The sequence below is a fragment of the Vombatus ursinus genome, unplaced genomic scaffold (assembly GCF_900497805.2).
Source record: "Vombatus ursinus unplaced genomic scaffold, bare-nosed wombat genome assembly UNPS02014812.1, whole genome shotgun sequence".
Lineage (NCBI taxonomy): Eukaryota > Metazoa > Chordata > Mammalia > Diprotodontia > Vombatidae > Vombatus > Vombatus ursinus.
In genome coordinates this window covers 46930428-46952211 of record NW_020954590.1, presented here as the reverse complement: position 1 = coordinate 46952211, position 21784 = coordinate 46930428, and the positions used below count along the sequence as shown (strand labels likewise).

The 21784-nt window shown below is 36.0% G+C and overlaps 1 pseudogene; it reads right to left on the bottom strand.

Moving 5' to 3' along the window:
* Positions 1–14337: 14337 nt before the first annotated feature.
* Positions 14338–17861, bottom strand: LOC114053944 (annotated as a pseudogene).
* Between the last annotated feature and the right edge of the window lie 3923 nt (positions 17862–21784).

Below are 21784 nucleotides of genomic sequence, written 5' to 3'. Positions count from 1 at the left end.
ATGAAATCACATTTCCTTGAAGTGCTAAAATATTGTTTGTCCGTATGGAGGGGAGGAGTAGGCAGTGAACCATAGTGGATAAATAGCCAGTCTTGGAGTAAGGACAGCTTGGATTCCTGCCTCTGATACATACTGGCTGTGTGACCCTGAGTAAGTCGCTTAACTTCTCTGATCTTGGCAACTCCCTAAGACTGTAAGTTTCTGAACTATTGTTCATCTGCATTCGTAAGAGTTTCTTCACCCAACATTCTGCTAGGGCAATGTAACATGTACACAGATTAGTAAATATAAGAGAATTTGGAGAAAGAAAGCAGTAACAGATAGGTGAACCAGGAAAGGATTGGTGTAGGATGTGATGCCTGAAGGAAGCCTTGAAGGAAGCTAGGGGTTGTAAGGGGTGAAGGTGAGAAGAAAACACATTCTGATCATCTGAAGTAGCCTGTGCAAAGGCATGGGAATGGAAGATACAAGTTGAGATCAGGAAACAGCTTACTCTCCTACTTAAATATACTGTTATTGTTCTTTCTGATATAATATGCACAGTTAAATGTAGCCTTTCTTCCAATTTCAGAGTGAATGTATATAGACAGTTTGGCTTCAGGTTCCTAGCATACCAGTTCTCAGTCAAGTGGTATGAGGGTAAACGTTTAACAACCAGCATTCTGTGGGGGGAAATGTACATACAACACACATTTAAATATAATGTACATATTAAGATTTTCTTCACCTTTTTCTTAAGTCTAGACAATCAAGAAAACAATAAAGCAAGCCCTATTTATAGCATTTTCTAATTTCTTATGTGTAAATATTTTCACTGAAAATTTAACAATCAGTTTTCTTGAGCCACTTCAAGCTGGTTCCAGCATATCTGCTCTCAATGAAATAGTTTTCAGTCTATAGTTTATTATTGATGTAGTGCCTGGTGTTAATAAGGGCAAAAATCATAAAAGGCCAATTTCTCCTTTATGCCATTACCCAAAAGTGACACCAAACAATCTTTGATTTGGAAGAAAGAAGGCGCTGGATAATAGGAAATGGGCCTGAAAAGGTAAGACTGGAGGGGGAAAATAAAAGGAAGGAGGGAAAGTGTGAGCTGGCAAGCTAGAAAAAAACTGAAATTAGGTTCGAGGTGTTATGGAAAGTTCTTAGAATTTTGTTCCAGGCATAAAATAGCCTGCTTTATCATTTCCCCAAAATGTTGAAAAGTCTTGTTCATATGTCACATATGTTAAATATGCTAGAGTAGCTGCATTATGTAGTAAGTATATAGGGCACTGGATATAGGGTCAGGAAGATCTGGGTCCAAATCCCACCTCAGACACTAGCTGTGTGACCTGGTACAACAAGGTTGTATGCCTCTCTGTGCCTCAGCTTCTTAGTCCATAAAATGAGAGGGTTGGATTTGATGGCCTCTAAGGTCCCCTTCAGCTCTACATCTATTGAATGAAAAACTTAATAGGATAATATTTAGGGATTTACTAATTTTTAGTTTTATGCTTAGTCTGGATACTCAAATAGACAACTCCCATAGCATTTTATTATAATTGCTACCAATTTGCCACATATTAATTGATTAGTTACATCAATTGATATTACTAATTAATCATTAATATTAAATGCATTAATAAATGCACTTAGCAAAGGTCTAGGTGATTTCTTTATGGGTATTTCTCTCATTGCTCATATTTTACATGAAGCCTATATTTTAAAAAATTAATTGGAGCCTAAACTAATTTAGTCTTATGTGAAAATTAAAACCCAATTATTTAACATAAAGCTTTTATAAGAAAATGAGATTTTGATGAAGTTTTTAATTTGAAAAAATGAAAATGCATGGCAGCAAGAAGACTTGAGGGTCCTCCATGCTTCAGGAACAGAAGCAACTTTTTTCAAAATTTAATTTCATTTACATGGAATTTTCTACTCTTCTCTTTTGAGCAATATTATTTTCTGCTTTTAGCTGATCCATGTATCTCTTGTTAAAATTTAATTCACATCAAACCAAACCTAATAGCTTACAATATATATGTTATAGTATTGACTCCTGTTAATTGACTATATGTATGAAACTGCTCCAAGAGAAAAACTACAAGGAGCATTTAACATATTCATTCTAGGGGGCAGCTAGGTGGCAGAGCGGATAGAGCACCGGCCCTGGATTCAGGAGGACCTGAGTTCAAATCTAGCCTCTGACATATAACACTGACTAGTTGTGTGACCCTGGCCAAGTCACTTAACCCCATTGCCTAACCTAAAACGTAAAAAAAACAAAAACCATATTCATTCCATGCATATGTAGATAAAGCATATTAATATACCATCTACTTACTTAATAGCACCCATTTGTTTTCTATGGTCCAAATCTTTCAATGCTCAGGAAACTTCTGTCTGATACCAAAAGTTAGATCATTTCCTCCAAAATATGTTTTTTCTGATTCCCCCATTTATTGATTCCCCTAACCCAAATCACTGTGTATTTTATATACATAGGTATGTATATGAACATATATATAAACCATATTTGTTTCTCTGAAATAGTGTTGTATCTCTCTGATAGAATAGAATCTCTTTTAGGGCAAGGACCATGTCACTATTGCATTTGTATCAATATCTTACAAAGAGCCTGGCATATATATAGTAGGCTCTTAATATATTCTTGTTGGTTGCTTATTAGTTCATTTATTCAATAAACATTTATTAAAGACCTATTAATGTATTCAGCAACCCCTGTTGTGTAAGACATAACCCCTATCTTTGTATGCCCTACAGTTGAAGAGGGAGTTAAGATACAAATACGACAATAAATAAAATTACAGATTATGTGAATTAGAAAATTTTTAAGAAAAACTACTAAAGACCATTCAAAGGAGAAAGTCATTACTGACAGGCAACCAGGGAAGGCTCTGTGAAGGAAGATTTAAGTATTTCATCCATTTAAGGATTGGTAAGAATTCAACAAATAGTGAAAAAAAAAAGAAAGACCTTCCAGACACAGAAAATTGTAAATAAGCCCTGAAAGCAGGAGAAGCATAGTCAGAGGTCAAAGAATCATCCATGTTGACTAGTATAAAGAGTGAATAAAGGAAAGAGCACAAGATAAGGCTGGAAAAGCAGAGCACTGAAAGATTATAGGAAGTCTTGCAAGTCTAGCAAAGAACTCAGAACTTTATATCCAGTAGTAGATAAAGACTGAAAATTTTTGAGCAAATTGACATCAGTCAGTCATTTAACAAGTATTAAGAGGGTAGTTAGGTGGCGCAGTGGATAGAGCACCGACTCTGGAGTCAGGAGGACCTGAGTTTAAATCTGGCCTCAGACATATAACATTCATTAGCTGTGTGACTCTGGGCAAGTCATTTAACTCCAATTGCCTCACCCAAAAAAAAAAAAACAATTATTAAGGACTATGTGCCAAACACTATGCTACATACTTTGGATACATAGACAAAAATAAAATAGCCTCTGCCTTCAAGAAGCTTAAGTTCCAACAGAGCAAATAACATGTACATAACATAAAAATATATGAAATATACTCAAGACAGCAATTTCATAATTTAGGGGAGGAAGGCACTGTCAGCTGACGGTAACAAGAATGGCTTCCTGTAAAAAGGTAGCATATAAACTAAAATAAAAGGAGATTCAAGGAAACTGAAGAAAAAAAAAGTGTATTCCATGAATGGGGGATTGTATATGTAGAGTTGTGGAGGCAGTTTGGCTGCACCATCGAGTATGAGAAGGAGAATCATATATAACAAGACTAGAAAAGTAAATTAGGGTCGAGCTGGGAAGGGTTTTACACGGCAAATAGACCTGTACTTTACAAAAATCAGTTTGGCAGCTTTTTGGATAATGGTTTGGAGATGGGAGACTCTTGAGGCAAGGAGACCAATTAGAAGGTTATTGAAATAGTTCAGGAAAGATGTGATGAAGGTCTGAATTAGAGTGATGGTTGTATATGTAGGGAGAAGGGGAACAATATGAGAGATGTTGTGGAGGTAAAAAAAAAAGAAAAGAAAAGATTTGGTAAGTGATTAAATATGTAGAGTAAGGAATTGAGAAAACATGAAGGCTATGAATCTGCATAACTGAAAGGTTGGCAATACCGTTATTGCAAAAATGGAAATTTGGAAAAGGGATAGATTTGAGGAAAAGATGAGTCCAGTTTGGGACATGTTGAATTTAAGATGTCTACAAGACAACCAGTTTGAAATTTTTTATAGGCAGTTCATGGCACAAGATGGAATTCAGGAGAGAGACTGGGGTCTAGATATGTAGATTTGAGAGTCATCTACATAAAGACAATAATTCAACCCACGAGAACCAATAAATTCACTAAGTGAGAAAAAGGAACAAGTCCTTGAATGAGAAAGATTATTCTAGCAGCAGTACCAAAAAAATGGAGTAGAGGAGGAAAGAATCAAAGTGCTAAAATGTAGTAAGGGGCTATTATAATAGTTCAGGTGGTAATTGAGGTCTGTACTATAGTTGTAACAATCAATCAATCACCAAGCAGTTGTTAAGCATTTAATGTGACAGACATTGCATTGAGTTCGGAGGATTCAAAGAAAAAACAAAAATAGTTACTGCCTTCAACAAGCTCATATTCTAATGGGAAGAACAACAAATAAATCCTAACATATAAGAAAATGCAGACTGCATAGTAGGTAACTTCCAAATGAATGAAACTAGCAACTGGGGGACCAGGAAAAGCCTCCTGATGGAAGAAGTGCTTGAGTTGAGTCTTAAAGGAAGCCAGGCATCCAAAGAATCAGAGGCAGGAAGGGAGACAATCCCAAGCATATGGGAGATGAAATAGAGGACTATATATGAAAAACAGCAAGCAGCTTAGCATGGCTGGATCACAGAGTACATGGAAGAAATAAAAAGATTAGAATGTCACCAGCCTACAAGGAGCTTTAAATGCAAGAAAAAGAGAGAACAAACTTAGGTGACTGAGGGATGATGATGCCCTCAACAGTTATAGGGAACTGGTGCCACAGATTGAAATAGGTTAGAAGAAACAGGTATAGAGGTAAAAATAATAATATCATTTTTAGATATCTTTATTTTAAGGTGCTAGTGACAGATCCCAAAAGAAATATCCTGAGGGTACTTGGAGACTACTCAGGAGAAAGGTGAAAATTAGAGATAGATTTGGGAGTCATCTGCATAGAGATAGTGTTTGAAGCAACAGGAATGAATCAGATTGCCAAGGTGATAATGCTTGTGATAGCAATCATTACCCTTTCTTTGCAGCTGCAGGTAAGTATGCTCAGCTTTCCCCTTCCCGTGAGCCCTGTAGGCAGTGACAATAAGAGTTTACCAAGAAATTTAAATGTTGCTGATTGCATCTACACTGGTCTTTCTCCCAACAATCTGGGAGAGTTTTATCAGAGCACAATCTTACATGATTAGTCATCCCACATCTTCTGTTTCTAGTTGGCATCTACTGATTACTAGTAGTCTAACCTCAGGCAAATAAACTGACTTTCTCATTTGAAAAATGGGGTCAATAAAGTTGCATTGCTTCCCTCATAGGATTCTGGAAGGATTAAATGAAAATATGTAGGGAAAGTACTTTGAAAAGTATAAGGTCATGTGTAAATAGATGGTACCATTATTAAGGGGTCACCTCAATATTTAATTTAATGTTTAATAATATCTCATAAGTCTTTTGGAAGCAACTATAATCTGATCTTAGACTAAAGCTGGAAAAGGAAAACATCTTGGCTACAAAATCCACTAATTCTAAGAAATTAGGGCTTCAATTTAGTAAGAAATACCATTTTGCCTCTTTGACCAAACATGTAAATTTTACAACTCAGATGTCAAGAATTTACAAACCTCAACTATGTTGTTATAAATATCATCCTCACCCTAAAAAAAAAAATCTAGCTCTAGAGATGAGGTGACTTTTTTTTTACAATTCATTCTATTTTCTGGAGAACAAGAGAATAACAACAAAGCCATATTGTGAAATGCTTGGGGGGAAAAAAGATGAAACTCAAATGGGAAACAGAATTTCTGTATCAAATTTTTCAGATAAGGGTTCAGTAATTCAAAGTAGATAAACAACTAACAGATGTTGTTCAATTGCTTCAGTCATATCTGACTTTTCATGACCCCATTTGAGATTTTTTTTTTGGAAAAGATACTGGAGTGGTTTGAACTATTTCCTTCTCCAGTTCATTTTACAGATAAGGAAACTGAGGCAAATAGGTTTAAGTAACTTGCCCAGGGTCACACCACTAATAAGTGTCTAAGGCCAGATTTGACCCAGGAAGAGGAGTCTTTCTGATTCTAAGCCCAGTGCTCTATCGACTGTACCACCTAAATTCCCAACAGATGTATATATACCAGACCAAATGCCATTCCCCAATAGAGGTGGTCAAAGTATATTAACAGATAGTTCTCAAAAGAAGACTTGCAAACTATTAACAACTATGTGAAAGAATACTCCAAAACACTAATAAGAAGAGAAATGCAGATCAAAATAATCCTGAGATTTCAACTTGCACCCTGCAAATGGGCAAAGATGACAAAAGATGGAAATAACCAATGTTTAAGAAGTTGTGGAAAGATAGGCATACTGGTGATTTGTTGGTGAAACTGTGGATTGGCATCATTTTGGTAAGCAATTTTGAATTATGAAAATAAAGTGACTAAAGTGTCTATACTATTTGACCCAGAGATTCCACTACTAGCCTTATGTACCCCAAGGAGGTTATTAATAAAAAAGAAAGCCTCTCACTTTTTGTTATAGCAAAGAATTGGAAACAAAGTAGATGCCCATCATTTGAGAAATGGCTCAACAAATTGTGGCTTGAGGAATTTGATGGAATAAAGATTACTATACTGTAAAAAATGATGACTATGATGAATAAAAAGAAGCATGAAAAGGCTTACATGATTTGATATTGAATGAAGTAAGCAGAGACAAGAAAACAATGTACATAATGACTATCGCAATGTAAACAAAAAGGACAACCACAAAACAAAGCAAAATTACAAACAAGCATGGCTCCAAAGAAGAGGTATGAGAAGACATTCTCACCACACTCCTTTACAGAGGTGGGAGGTCCATGGGTGTGGCACATTGTACACATTTTCTATACTTTTTCAATATAATGATCAGTTTTGCTGATTTTTCCTCTTTTTTGTTTCTCTTTTCAAAATATTTGTTATATGGTATGGCTTTCTGGGAGAACAGAGAGTAAGGGATACTAGGATAATTTTGGTGATGTAAAAAGTTGATAACAATATATTTTTTAAAATATGAACAACAAATAGACAAAAACTAGCTACAAACTGTTTTCTGTTCTAGTGTAGTTGAATTAGCCTGAAGGGGCTTGGAGCACATTTGAAGGATGTCATTCCTAGTATCGGTAGATCACATGGGAGCTTTAGACCTACACCAGGCCATGTGTGTCTCAAGGCTAAAGACTTTGGAATTACAAGAGCTAATAACTCAGTGTATGTATAAAAGGGAGCAACTGTTATTGCCACTTCCACCCCTTAGGCCACTTTCTTCTTTGCCAGCTGTGAATTGTGTTAGGACAATTTTGAACTGCTTTCCAACAAGAAAGTGAGGGAAGGAGTGGTTGCCCTGACCATAAAGCCTTATACCACGTCCTGCTGGAGTTATACACCCTAGGCTCCAGCCAAGGACACCTACATCTCTGCAACTTCCTAGACAATCAATTCCTAGGGGGAAGAGGTAATCAAGCATCTGGTGTGGTAAAGGGTTTCTAGATCAGAGGTGTCAAACATGCAGCCAGCAGGGGGGAGAGAGGCATGTGGGCCACAACACTCCCAAATGTGGCCTGAAGCAGTTTAAGATGTAACTGGGAAATATTTTTTAAAATTTATAAAAAAATACAATAAGTCATAGATAATATTACATTTTAAAACTAAGTCAGTAGATGGCCCACAGAGATTCTTGTGTATGTTTTGTTGGCCCCCATTTCTATTTGAGTTCAACACCAATGCTCTAAATCACACCAAGTGAGAATCATTTGGAGGAAGTGGAGATGTTTAGCCTAAGAGAAGGCTTGGTGGGATATGATAAAAGTCTCCAAGTATTTGAATTACTGTCATGTGGGAAAGAGATTAAACTTGTTCTACTGGGCCCCAGAGGATAGAACCAAGAGCAATGAGAAGCTGAGGAGGCAAATCAAAATTTAGTATAAACAATTACAGGCACACCTCATTTTATTGCTCTTTGCTTTATTGAGCTTCACAGATATTGCATTTTATTTTGTTTTGTTTTGTTTTTTTCAAACTGAAGGTTTGTGGCAACCCTGCATAGAGCAAGTCATTAGTGCTATTTTTCCAACAGCATGTGCTCACATAGTGTTTCTGTCACATTTTGGTAATTCTCATAATATTTCAAACTTTTTCATTATTATATCTCCTAGGGTGATCTATAATTAGTGATCTTTGATGTGGCTGTTCTAATTGTCTTAGAGCGCCACAAATAATGCCATATAAGTTGGTAAACTTAGTCTATAAAGGTGTGTGTTCTGACTACTCCACTGATGGGCCATTTCTTCATCTCTCTCCCTCTTCTTGGGACCCCATAGTCCCTGCAACACAATAATATCAAAATTTGGCCAATCAATAACCCTATAATGGCATCTAAGTGTTCAAGTGAAAGGAAGAGTCAATCAATACAGCAAACTTCATCATTGTTATATTTTAAGAAATTACCACAGCCACCCCAACCTTCAGCAATCACTACCCTGAGCAGTCAGCAGCCATCAACATTGAAGCAAGACCTTCCACCAGCAAAAAGATTAAGATTTGCTAAAGGTTCAGATGATGGTTAGCATTTTTAAACAATAAAATATTTTTAATTAAGGCATGTGAATTATTTTTAGATATACAATTGCACACTTAATAGACTACAGCATAGTGTAAACATATCTTTTATATGCACTGGGAAACCAAAAAATTGTGTGACTGGCTTTATTGCACTATTCACTTTATCATAGTGGTCTGTAACTGAATCTGTAACATCTCTGAGGTATGCCTGTATAGCTAGGAAGAAGTGTAATGCCCTCCTTCTAGGCAGTGGGTTCTTCTCCACTTGCTGTCTTCAAGCAAAGACTGTGTGATCACTGATTGTGGATATGTTATAAAGGGTATTCTTATTCAGATTCGGGTTAAACTTGATGACTTCCCTTCCAACTCTGAGCTCTTATGATTCTCACAAATAATAACAATAACAATAATAATAATAATAATGATTGAAGCTCTTTAGACCTCAGTTTCTGCATGAGTAAAGAGGTTTAGACTAGATGACTTCTGAAATCCCTTCCATGTCTAAACATATGAGTCTATGACTTAAAGACATTGTAGTGCTCCATGATTCACATACATATAACTTTTTATTTTAAAAGATGAGCTTTAGTTTCAGGGATAAGCATAGAAATTAAAAGAAAAATGCAATTTCCCAAAGGTAATCCAGCCCACTCTCCTTCTCCAATTTAATAATGAAGCCAATTCATTGAAGTAGTTGTCCAGTATCCATCCATAATGATGGATGAACTCTATAAGTTGTCTAGCCAACTGAATATTGTTTATGTGTAGAAAATAAGCATTCTTCATCTACTTGGTTCTCAATTTGGCTGCTTGATCAAGACATGTTTATTGTCTTGAACTAATGAAAGAAAACTTAGTAAAATCTCTACATCTCAGTACTATGCAAAAAAATGCCTTGTTTAGATGGCTATTTCCAATGGGAATCAAATTGAGGTGGGGAATAAAGTAATATAAAATAGACACAGATAAATAAGTGCAAAGAAAGTTGGGAGATTAATGAGTACATGTAAATGTCAACAAAATTAATTTAATATTCAGGGTCAAATCACTGGGGCTCAGCAGCCTCATGGGACTCAGTGGGATAGTCAGAGAAAAGGGCAAAATATTAATGGATAATTGATCAAAACATATTTTAAAAGTAAGTTACACAAGCCTTTACATGTTCTACCTAGAAACTGCTTTCCCATAGTCCTTAAGAACAATGTCTAATCTACCTACTATCCCTTTTAGTAATGCAAAAAATAATACAGTAAGCCTAAGTCTAGTAGGTCTATCAATCAATCAGCAAGTATTAATGAAACAAGTGTGATATTCCAGATACTTTGCTAGGGGCCTGAAGTCAGGAAGACTCATCTTCCTGAGTTCAAATCTGGCCTCAGACATTTAACTAGCGGTGTTACCCTAGGCAATTGACTTTAACCCTGCTCGTCTATTTCTGTAAAAGCTGGAAAATGAGCTGGAGATGGAAATGGCAAACCAGTCTGGTATCTTTGAAAAGAAAACCCCAAAAGGGATCAGGAAGAGTCAGACATGAATGAAATTACTGAACAACAACAAAAGACACATAGTAAACCCTTAATAAATATCTTTTGAATTACATAGAACTGAATAATTGGGCCAAACTCACTGATTAATCATAAATAATATTCCATCTCCAACTCCTCATATTGACTTATTCACCTCTATATACTTTTTATTATTATTGTTTATTTTTAACATTCTTTCCTTTTTAAATTTTGAGTTCCAAATTTTCTCCCTCCCCCCCAGCCTTCCCCATCTACTGAGAAGGCATATAATATGATACCAATTGTATTTGTGAAATCATGCAAAAAAATTTCCATATTAGCCATATTTCAAAATAAAGCAAGAAAAATAAAGTGAGAAAATTATACTTCAATTTGCATTCAGAGTTCATCAGTTTCCTCTCTGGAGGTGGATAGCATTTTTTTCATCATAAGTCATTTAGAATTACCTTGGATCATTGTATTGTTCAGAGTAGCCAAGTCTTTCATCATTACAACATTGCTGTTACTGTACACAATGATCTCATAGTTCTTCTCACTTCACTTTGCATCAGTTCATATAGGTCTTACCATGTTTTTTCTGAAACCACCTCCCTCATCATTTTTTATAGCACAATATATTACAATCATATGTCACAACTTGTTCAGCCATTCCCCAATTCATGAGCATCACCTCAATTTCATCACCTCAATGCCATCATAAAAAGAGTTGCTGTAAATATTTTCATACAGGTAGGATGTTTTGCTTTTATCTCTTCGGGATACAAATCTAGTAGTGGTATTTCTGAGTGAAAGGGTATGTACAGTTTTACAGCCCTTTGGACAGAGTTCCAAATTGTTCTCCAGAATGGTTGAACCAGTTCATTAATCCATCAACAATTCGTTAGTGTACCTATTCTCCCTTTATCCCCTTCAGCATTTATCATTTCTGATAGGTATGAGGCGGTATTTCAGAGTTGTTATAATTTGTATTTCTCTAATCAATAGTAATTTTTAGAGCATTTATTTCATATGACTATAGATAGGTTTGATTCCTTCTTCTGAAAACTTTCTGTTTATAGCCTTTCACTATTTATCATTTGGAGAATGACTCTAAATTTGACTCAGTTCTATACTCAGTATATATTTGAGAAATGTAGCCTTTATCAGATAAACTTGCTGTAAAAAAATTGCTATTACTTCATCATCTAGGGTACCTTTTAACAAAATATAGTTTTCCTGATTATTTATTTTAATTAAGTCTATTCTGCTTTTGCTTTGTCTGAGATCATGATTGCCACTTTTTTCTTAAGCTGAAGCATATTAGATTCTACTCCAGCCTTTCATTTTAATTCTGTGTTTCTTTCTTTTTCAAGTGTATCTCTTGTAAATATTTCGTTGAATTCTGGTTTCAGATCCATTCTGTGATCCACTTCTGTTTTATGGGAGAGCTCATTCCATTCACATTCACATTTATGATGCTTGTGTATTTCCTTCCATCCTATTATCTTCTATTTCTCCTTCTGTCTCTCTTTTTATCCTATCCCCCTCAAAAATCCATTTTGCTTCTAACTACTGCCTCCTTTAATCTGGCCACCCTTTTATTATCCCCCTTTTATCATCCCTTCCCCTCCTATTTCCCTATTGGATAAGTTACATTTTTATATACAACCGAGCATATATATATATATTTATATATATATGTGTGTGTGTGTGTGTGTGTCTGTGTGTGTCTGTGTCTGTGTGTGTCTGTGTGTGTGTCTGTGTGTGTGTGTCTGTGTGTGTGTGTCTGTGTGTGTATGTATATATAGTATATATGTATATACACATATATATGTATTCATGTATATATAGTGTGTATATACATATATATGCATATATGTGTGTATAATATATATATATATTCTTCCCTCTTGAAGCAATTCCAAGGAGAATGAGGTTCAAGCATTGCCCATGACTATGCCCATTTTCCCCTCCACTGTAAAAGGTTCTGCTTGCACATCTCTTTCATGTAAGAAAATTTTCCCCATTCTACTTCTCCCTTCCCCTTTCTCCTAGTGCATCCCTCTTTCCCACAACATTTTTTTTGGAGATCACTCCAACATAATCAACTTATACCCATGCCCTCTTTTATGTAAATTCCCTTTAATTGCCCTAATAATGATAAAGTTCTTAGGAATTGTATGTATCATTTTCCCATACAAGAATATAAATAGTTTAACTATATTAAGTGCCTTATGATTTCTCTTTCACATTTACCTTGTTATGCTTTTCTTGAGCATTGTGTTTGAATGTCAAATTTTCTATTCAGCTCTGGTCTTTTCATCAGGAATGTTTGAAAGTCCTCTATTTCATTAAATATCCATTTTTTTTCTCTGAAAGACTATACTTAGTTTTGATGGGTAGGTTACTCTTGATTGTAATCCTAGCTCCTTTTCTCTCCAGAGTACCACATACTGAGCCCTCTGCTCTTTTAATGTAGAAGCTGTTAAATTTTGTGTGATCCTTACTGTGGCTCCACAATATTTGAATTATTTCCTTCTGGCTGCTTAAAATATTTTCTTTTTGACCTAGGAATTCTGAAACTTGGCTATAATATTCCTGGGAGCTTTCAGGAAGTGATCAGTGGATTCTTTTGATTTCTATTTTATCCTTGGGATCTAAAATATTGGGGTATTTTTCCTTCATAATTTTTTGAAATATGATGTCTAGGCTTCTTTTTTATCATAGCTTTCAAGTGGTTCGATAATTCTTAAATTATCTCTCCTCGATGTATTTTCTATGTCAGTTGTTTTTCTGATGAAGTGCTTTACATTTTCTTCTATTCTTTTCATTCTTTTGACTTTATTTTATGTTTCTTGATTTTTCATGGAGTCATTAGCTTCCACAATTCTAAATTTTAAGGATTTTCTTTCTTCAATGAATTTTTTTGTCTCTTTTAACATTAGGTCAATTCTGGGTATTTTTGTTTGTTTTTTGTAGAAACCCTTTATTAGCAGAATTGCATCTTTAGAAAATTGTAAAGCCATTCACCTGAACCAGGTCTAGTTCCTAACAAAGATTGGAATTTCTTGAACACACAAATAACCAACAACTTTGAAGTTGCCAACCCTTAATTACCACCTCCCAACAAGGAACGAAGATGGCTTGTTGTATGAAATAAGCAGGGGGTCAACAGGTTACTTCTCTGACTGTGAGTTTGATAAATGAGCACAGTCAGCTGTGCATAATCTGGCTGAGATAGCTCCTGATTAACAGCACTGGAGGCTTACACTGAAGACTTGCAAATCTTAGACCCCCACAACAACCCTGTGAGATAGGTGCTCTCACAACTTCTTAGAACACAAAACAAAACACAGAGAGGTTATTGTGATGGCTTATTCAAGACAGGGCTGGAGCTTGGTTCTTCTTGACAGGAATAACTTGTTTCATTATGATCTCTGCCTCTTAAGCATAACCTCAAACATACAAATGCTACACAAAGATGCAGATAACAGTAATTTAAACTATATCACAATACACATGGTATCCAAATGCATGGATATAATTTAGGGAAAAAAATTTAAGGGCAAGACAAATTAAACAACTTGTTGAAATTTGGGGGTTTTTATATCTGCATCTTGGCAGACAGCTTCCAAAATGGGAGGGCAGGGGGGCAGCTATGTGGTGCAGTGTATAGAGCACCAGCCCTGAAGTCAGGAGGACCTGAGTCCTCTGAGGCCGGAGGCCTCAGACCAAACACTTGACATGTTCTAGCTGTGTGACCTTGGGCAAGTCACTTAACCCCAATTGCCTCACCCAAAAAAAAGGGAGGGCAGTAGTGGTAATTTACTTCTTATTGGGGGCAATGAGGTGACTGAGTGATGAATGGATGGATGGATGGATGGATGGATGTATGGATGGATGGATGGATGGATGGATGGATGGATGGATAGATGGATGGATGGATGCCCTGGTAAGGGGTGGGGAGGTGATCTTGGTGTAGAATGTCTTTCATTGAACTGGCCATTCTTTATAATCTGAACTTGGTCCTTCTCCAGTATCTCCTTTTTGAGTTGTATGTGATCTTATTACCAGTTTTCATTCGAATCCATTGAGGGAAGGGACAATTTTGCTTCTGTTTCTTGGCCAGGAACCTCTTGATTCTGAATATTTTATGAGAGGACACTATGATGAGATGACAGATGAGCTTCCACCATGATGACTGGATGGGGGGAAAAGCAATTGTTTTTTAAAATGTTATTTTCTTCAGTAGTTTTGTGCCTCTTTTAACCAAGATGTTAATTCTCTTTTCATTATATTTTTGCATTACTCTCATTCTTTTCCCAATTTTTCCTCTACTACTCACCAGTGATTCTTGTTGGGCTTGAGTCCAATTGACATTTTTCTTTGAGACTTTGTAATTATTTTCACATTGTTGCATTCTTCTGAATTTATGCCTGGTCTTCCTTGTCACTATAGTAACCTTTTATGTTCAAGTTTAATTTTTCTAGTTTGCTTATTTTTCCAGCCTATTTCTTGACTTTGACTTTTACATTAAAGTTGGTTTCTGCTCACCTTGGGATAGAGAGGCAGTCTCAAGCTTTGTGCTTTTTGTGTGACAGTTTCAGTATTAATTTGGAGGGTCTGCAAGTTTTTGGTTCTTCCAAAGTGGTGTGATCCTGGGAGATGTATAGTCACTTCTCTTCTGGTCTGCACTCTAATCTTTACCCAGAAAGGGCCCTGGTCCCTGGCAAGCACAAGAGCTAGTTCTCCCTTATGACAGACCACCAGAGCTCCTCTCCACCCTGGAATTGTGTATGGCCAATAGAGTTGCCAACTAGTGCCAGCTGTACCCAGTACCAGCAAGGAGTTCCCTGAAATATCTTTCCAATCAGTTGTTTGACCCTCTTATATCTCTGGGCTGAGAGCTTTTAAAGCGCGTGCTATTACTGGGGCCACTATTGCTGTTTCCCTGCTTGCTCCAAATAGGCCTCTACCTCAGTAAAAAATGTCTCTTACCAAACTCCTAAGTTTTCTTAGACTGAAAAAAAAAATCTCACCCTGATCTTTTCTTGGTTTTACCACTTCAAAATTTGATTTGAGGCATTACTTTAAAGTTGTTTGGAGGGAAATGTTGAGAGAGCCCAGCTGAATTGCTGCCTCTAATCTGCCATCTTGGCCCATCAACCTCACATGTACTCTTTAATCCTGTAACACTGGCCTCCTTGGTACTCCTCGCACAAAATACTCCATCTCTGAATTCTGAGCATTTTTACTGATTGTCCCCTTGCCTGGAATTCTCTCCCTCCTTTTGTACACTTTCTGGTTTCCCTAGCTTCCTGCAAGTCCCAGCCAAAATCTCGCCTTCTACAGGAAGTCTTTCCCAAACTTTCTTAATTCTAGTGCCTTCCTTCTATTATTTATTTCCAATTTATCCTTTATATAGCTTGTTTTTACATAGTTCTTTGCATGTTATTTTCCCCATTAGATTATGACCTTTTCAAAGGCAGAGACTGTCTTTTGCCTTTTCTCAGTATCCTCAACACTTAGTACAGTGCCTGGCACATAGCAGGCAATCAATAAATGCTTACAGACTGACTGACTGACCTTTTGCAAGAAACCTTTCCCCATACCTCTTTATTCAAGTACCTTCCCTTTCAGATGACCTCCAAGTTGTCCTACAGAAAAAATATACATTTCTCTGTGAACTTAGATAAACCTTTTTAAGTATAAACCATAAACCAGTTAACCATGCTTGCCCAGTTCAAAGGAGAATGTGAAATGTTTTCAGTCTGGTCATACAACACAACCCCCAAATACCACTTTTCACTAGTGACCACTGTGACTAGTGATGTTTATAGATCATTAATGGTACTTTAACTGTCAACAATTCGTTTTCAATTTGCATATGTAAGTTGTAGGATGTGAAGAATTATAGAGCAGATGAAAAGCTACATTCTATTTTCTATAAATGAAAATATTTAAGAAAAGTTGTCTTTTACTTTTTTAAAAGTCTCTCATTCCCATAATTAGTTTGGCAAAGAAAAAAAGAAATCACTCAAAGCATTCTGATGATACCTGCTGATTTCTTAAGTGAATAATAATTCAAACCCTTTATTGCTCCATGGGACCAAAACAACCTGGCACTTAATAATCCCAGGTAGGAGACTTCTATTTCCCCTACATTTCTAGAGATATATTTTAGCTTCCAAAAGTACAAAAATACAAAGAGTTGAAAGATCAGTTTTATTTTCCAATTCAATTCAACAAATATTTATCAAACGCCCTACTATGTCCAAGCTTCTGGAGGGAGTAAGAAAAAAACAAGACAGTTCTTAGCCTTCAGGAGCTTATATTCTATAGAGAGGATATAATATATATATATATGGATATATAGCCATATATAATATATATGGATAATATATATATGGATATAGAGAGGATATAATATATATATGGATAAAGAAATTAAAAGCTATTTGAAGAAGGAAAAAACACTAACAGAGTCAAGTAATTTCTCTGGCTCTCCATTTCTTCATCTGTAAAATTAGGTGCTTGTACTACATAGTTTACAAGATGTCTTCTAGTTAAGATTCCATGATTCTGTTCATATATGGGTATACACAGTCCTCTCACTCCTGGAGATGGTTCTATTCAATGGTTTAGAGTCAACTGAATGCCCCAGGAAGAAGAGAAATTATCTAAAAAGAGTGATATTCCAAATGTCCATACTTCTAATTCCACATATGACCATACAATAGGTAAGGAAAATGAGTCCACTGTAGAATAAACACCATTCACAAGGTTTCATTTCCTTCTAGGAGTGTGTATTATTTAATTAGAAATCCTAAGTTCTTAAGAATATTATTTTCAGGAAAGAATAGATAACAAAAATTGTAAAATATGCATCATCTGCTTCTGGTACCCCTTTTTTCCTCTTACACCTTTAGGTGTATCCCATTTCCAAGAATCTGACCCTCCACTACCAACCTCAGTTCACAAATTTCAGAATTCACAGAATTTCAGAAAGTTTAAAGATCATCCAATCAATTTCTTTGTTTTACAGTTGAAAGTAAGAAAAGAGAAGTGAACAGATCCCTCTAAAGTAAATGGCAGAGTCTGAATATAAACGCAGGTCTTCTAACTTCATTACATCATACTACTAAGATATTGGATAATAACAGGTTAGGACAGGGGTCGGCAATCTATGGCCAAGGATGCCTGTTTTTGTTTGCCCTATGAGCTAAGAATGGCTTTTAAAATTGACCCTTAGGCCATAGTTTGCCAACCTCTGGCTTAGGGTATTAGTCTCCCTAGGCATGTGTCTGTTTCAATAAAGGACTCACTACTTTTTATAATGCCTGAAGTTCTACAATTTCTATCTTTCTTTGGTATTTTTAAGGCTTGGGAGGCTTATAGTATTGTCACCTGAGGACTCTGCTAAGAGAAAGAAGAAGGATCCACACACTCCCAGAGGATGGCTGAAGATGGTTCTTCAGTGGGACATCCCATGGAGCATGTGAGGGGCTGTGCCCTGGACACCATTCCATTCATGATTCAAGGGCTTTCCCACCCACTCCTCCATTTGAGGGCTATTTCCACACATAATCCATGGAAAGTACTCCAATCCAACGTGCACAAGATACAAAGCAAGAAAGTAACTAACAGGTCTTAATGGTCTTTCTAGTTCTGTAAATTACATCCAAAATGTTCTTAGAATCTGGATTTCCCTTGTAATAAATGATTAGGAGGAAAGAGAAAAGTACTGAAAAGCACAAATTCATCCAATGTAAAGGCAGACAATCTGGCTTCCTATCAGCCTTCCAAACCAGAAATTTCAAACCTAGGCCAACTGTCCAGCTGCTGGCTCAGTAAGCAACATGCCCATAGATCAAAACAGTTTACTAATCCAAATATTAGTTTAGCTCTACAAGTTTCCTTTCCCAAGTACATTTAAGCAAATGCTATGCCCATCAGTTTTAAAGAATATTATAGAGTGAAATCAATAATGTTCTATCAGAATAAAATGCTTTCAAGGAACAAAATTCTTAAGCTCCATACATAATTTTTCCTCAATTTTCTGTAAACATCCATTCATCCACTTTTTCACAGCCCTGACATCAATATTTTGTAAATAGAAACAGGACTGGCTTCCAATGTTGTTGTTCTTTTGTGGTTGTTGTTTTTGGTTTTTGTTGTTGTTTTTTTTTTAATGAGACAATTGGGGTTAAGTGACTTGCCCAGAGTCATGCAGCTAGCAAGTTTTATGTGTCTGAGGCTGGATTTGAACTCAGGTCCTCCTGACTCTGGAGCTGGTGCTCTATCCACTGTGCAACCTAGCTGCCCCTTCCAATGTTGTTTAGTGGAAATTTTAGAATGGTGCTATTAATTAGTATGTCAATCAATCAGAAAGCAATTATAAAGCACTTACTTTGTGTCATGGCACTAAGTGCTGAGAAAATACAAAGAAAGGCAAACATAATCCCTGACCTCAAGGAGTTCACACTCCAATGGGGAAGATTACATGTAAATAACTAATATGTAAATGGGACATATATTCATTAGGGAGATAATCTATGAGGGAAAGGCACTTTTAGTTGAGGGACCTAAGAATATCATCTTGTAGAAGATAAGATTTTAGCTGAAATTGGAAGGAAGTCAGGGAAGAGATGGAGATGATGAGGAAAAACATTCCAGGCATGGGGGTAGCCAGTAGAAATCAATGCATACAGTAGGTGATGGAATGTTATATTGAGGAACAGCAAGGAGGACAGGGTGACTGGATCATGGAGGGCATGGAGAAGAGTTAAATGTAAGAAGACTGGAAGAGGGACCAATTATGAAGAACTTTAAACACAACACAGAGGACTTTATTAAATGTTGGAAGTAATAAGAAATCATTGAAGCTTATTGAGTAACAGAGTTGACATGAACAGACCTGTGCTTTAAGAAAATTACTTTAATATCCGAGTAGAGGATAGATCACTGGGACAAAAATTGAAGCAACATCAATTAGAGGGCTATTTTAATCTATGTACAATATAGATTATAGGATAAAAAGATGTAAATAGGCTGTAATCTTTGCTCAATACTTTTTGATTGAGCAACATACTCCTCAACAATACTATTCCATATTTTTCATTAAACAACATTAGAAGCCAATACTGTTTCTTTTAACAAAATATGAATGTCAGGGCTATGAAAAAGTAGATAAATGAATCTGTAATCTGTAGCACTATGAGAACTATCCATTGATGTATAGAGCTATATAAGATATTCACATGTTATTTTAAATTTAAACATAATATTTGTAATCATTATTTAAGAACTATGTCATACCTCCATGAAAATAAAATAAAACAAATCAGTAAGATAAACCATAATTCTATCCAAATCCAGCAGTTATGGCATAGCACATAACATACAAAATATTTTTAATTAATCATATTCATGGAAAATAGAGCTAAAAATAGTTAGCAATCTGGTCTGATCCAAACCTGAGGAGGAATTCCCCTAAGTACATGCTAAAGGTTACATAGAGTCAGGAAGACCTAAATTCAAATCTAGCCTCAGACATTTACTAACTGTGTGACCCTGGGCACATTGCTTAACCTCTGTCTTCAGTTTCTTTAACAAAAAAAATTGGGATAATAATAGCACCTACCTCTGAGGGCTATTGTGAGGATCAAATGAAATAATATTTATTAGCCCAGTGCCTGGCCCATAGTAGGTGCTTGTTATAAATAAATAATTGTTACGTTCCATCCAGAACTTCCTTGTTTCTGTTCATGGCACCATTATCCTTCTAGTCACCCAGTTTTATAGCCTTGAAGTTGTTTTCGACTCTTCCCTCTCCCTAATCGCATACCTCATTTCCAACCAGTTGACAAGTCTTATTGATTCCACCACTACAACATCTCAGATATTCATCCCTTTCTTTCCACTCGCACAGCCTACATGATTCCTGGGCACAGAGAATGATGGCTCTTTGGGAGATGATCCCAGGACTCTAATTTCCCTGAGACACTGTGACTGTAAAATAGGGAAATTATGATAGGAGGACAATGAAGAGGAAGGGGTACTTCAAGGTGAGACAGCAATGGTGATATCTAGATGCCAGGGGTCCTGGCATCTCCCTGAGACCTAACAGCAAGGAAGGAAATGACTGCCAAGAAGGGAGAGCCAGACCACAGCAGTCCAATGTGGCACAGAGTCTTCAAGCAAGCTTGACTGCATTAAAGGCTACATCTGCCTCCTTCTGATTCCAGAAAGAGAACTACTTTACTTGAGTTTGGAAATTTGGATCTCAAAATACATTGTTTCTACATGATGAGTGCCTAATCTCTAGGCTGACTGTACATGTGTGAATTATTTTCCCTTTGTGTGAATTATTTTCACTTTGATAATTGTTTTAGTCCTAATTAAAAGCATTTTAAAGTTTATATTCCATATCAGGTTTAATAACCTGGAACAAACTGAAGTTGGATGATTTTAGAGGAAATACTGCAATGGTGGCATCCAGGAACCCAGAAGTGCTGGCATATTCTTCAGACCTCATGGAACAAAGAGAGACAGACCTGGATTGGGAAATTAAGCTAAATATTATAGATTATCAAATATATCCTACATTGAAACCAGTAGTTCACATGAATCCAAAGTTTAGTGTAATATGGGTAACATTTGAATACTACTCCTTCCATAAACACAAATCACCACCATTTCAGGACTTAGAAAACAATGAGGTTCTGTGGTTAAAATAAATCATAACCCATTGGCCAACTTAATGATAATTAACATCTGTAAATTTAGTCCTGTCTTCAAAAACTAGTACACATCTAGACAGAAAAATAAAGTCTTTCCTCCTTGGGAGGATCTGTGAAAATCTGTCCTCCATTAATGTAGCCTTCTAGAACCTAAGGTTCTCCATGACCTTGGAGGATAATCTTTGCAAAGTATTACATGGAATTACCAGCATGGAATCTCTGAAAAACATCTAAAGGCATTTTAGGATTTCTACATGTTAACTAAACAAAATACTATTAATATGGTATTATAGAGTTAAAGATGTGATGCAAATATCCTCTGTGAGATAAATAAAATGCATAGCTTTGGAAAATTATTTGCAGTGAAGCATGCTTACATTTTAAATTTCTCAAAAAATTATAATGTAAAATAAATAAATACTTAAATATGAGTTATTTAGGTCTTGTACTAAATAATGTTTTTTGGCTTTAATATTCTGTGCATTTTAGGATGCCAAAAAGAAAAAAAACAGTATTTGTATTCCACCTCCTAGCCAGAAGAAATCTCTGAGATTTGTGCAGATGCAATTTGGTTTCAATCCTAGTGGACACTAATTCACCTGTTGTCTAGCTGGTACATTGGTTAGGATGAGTTGTGAGGCAGTTTTGTTCAGTTAATCTCACATTAAACTTAATTTTGGTTGGTTTTTTTCTAACTCACTTTCCAGATCTTAA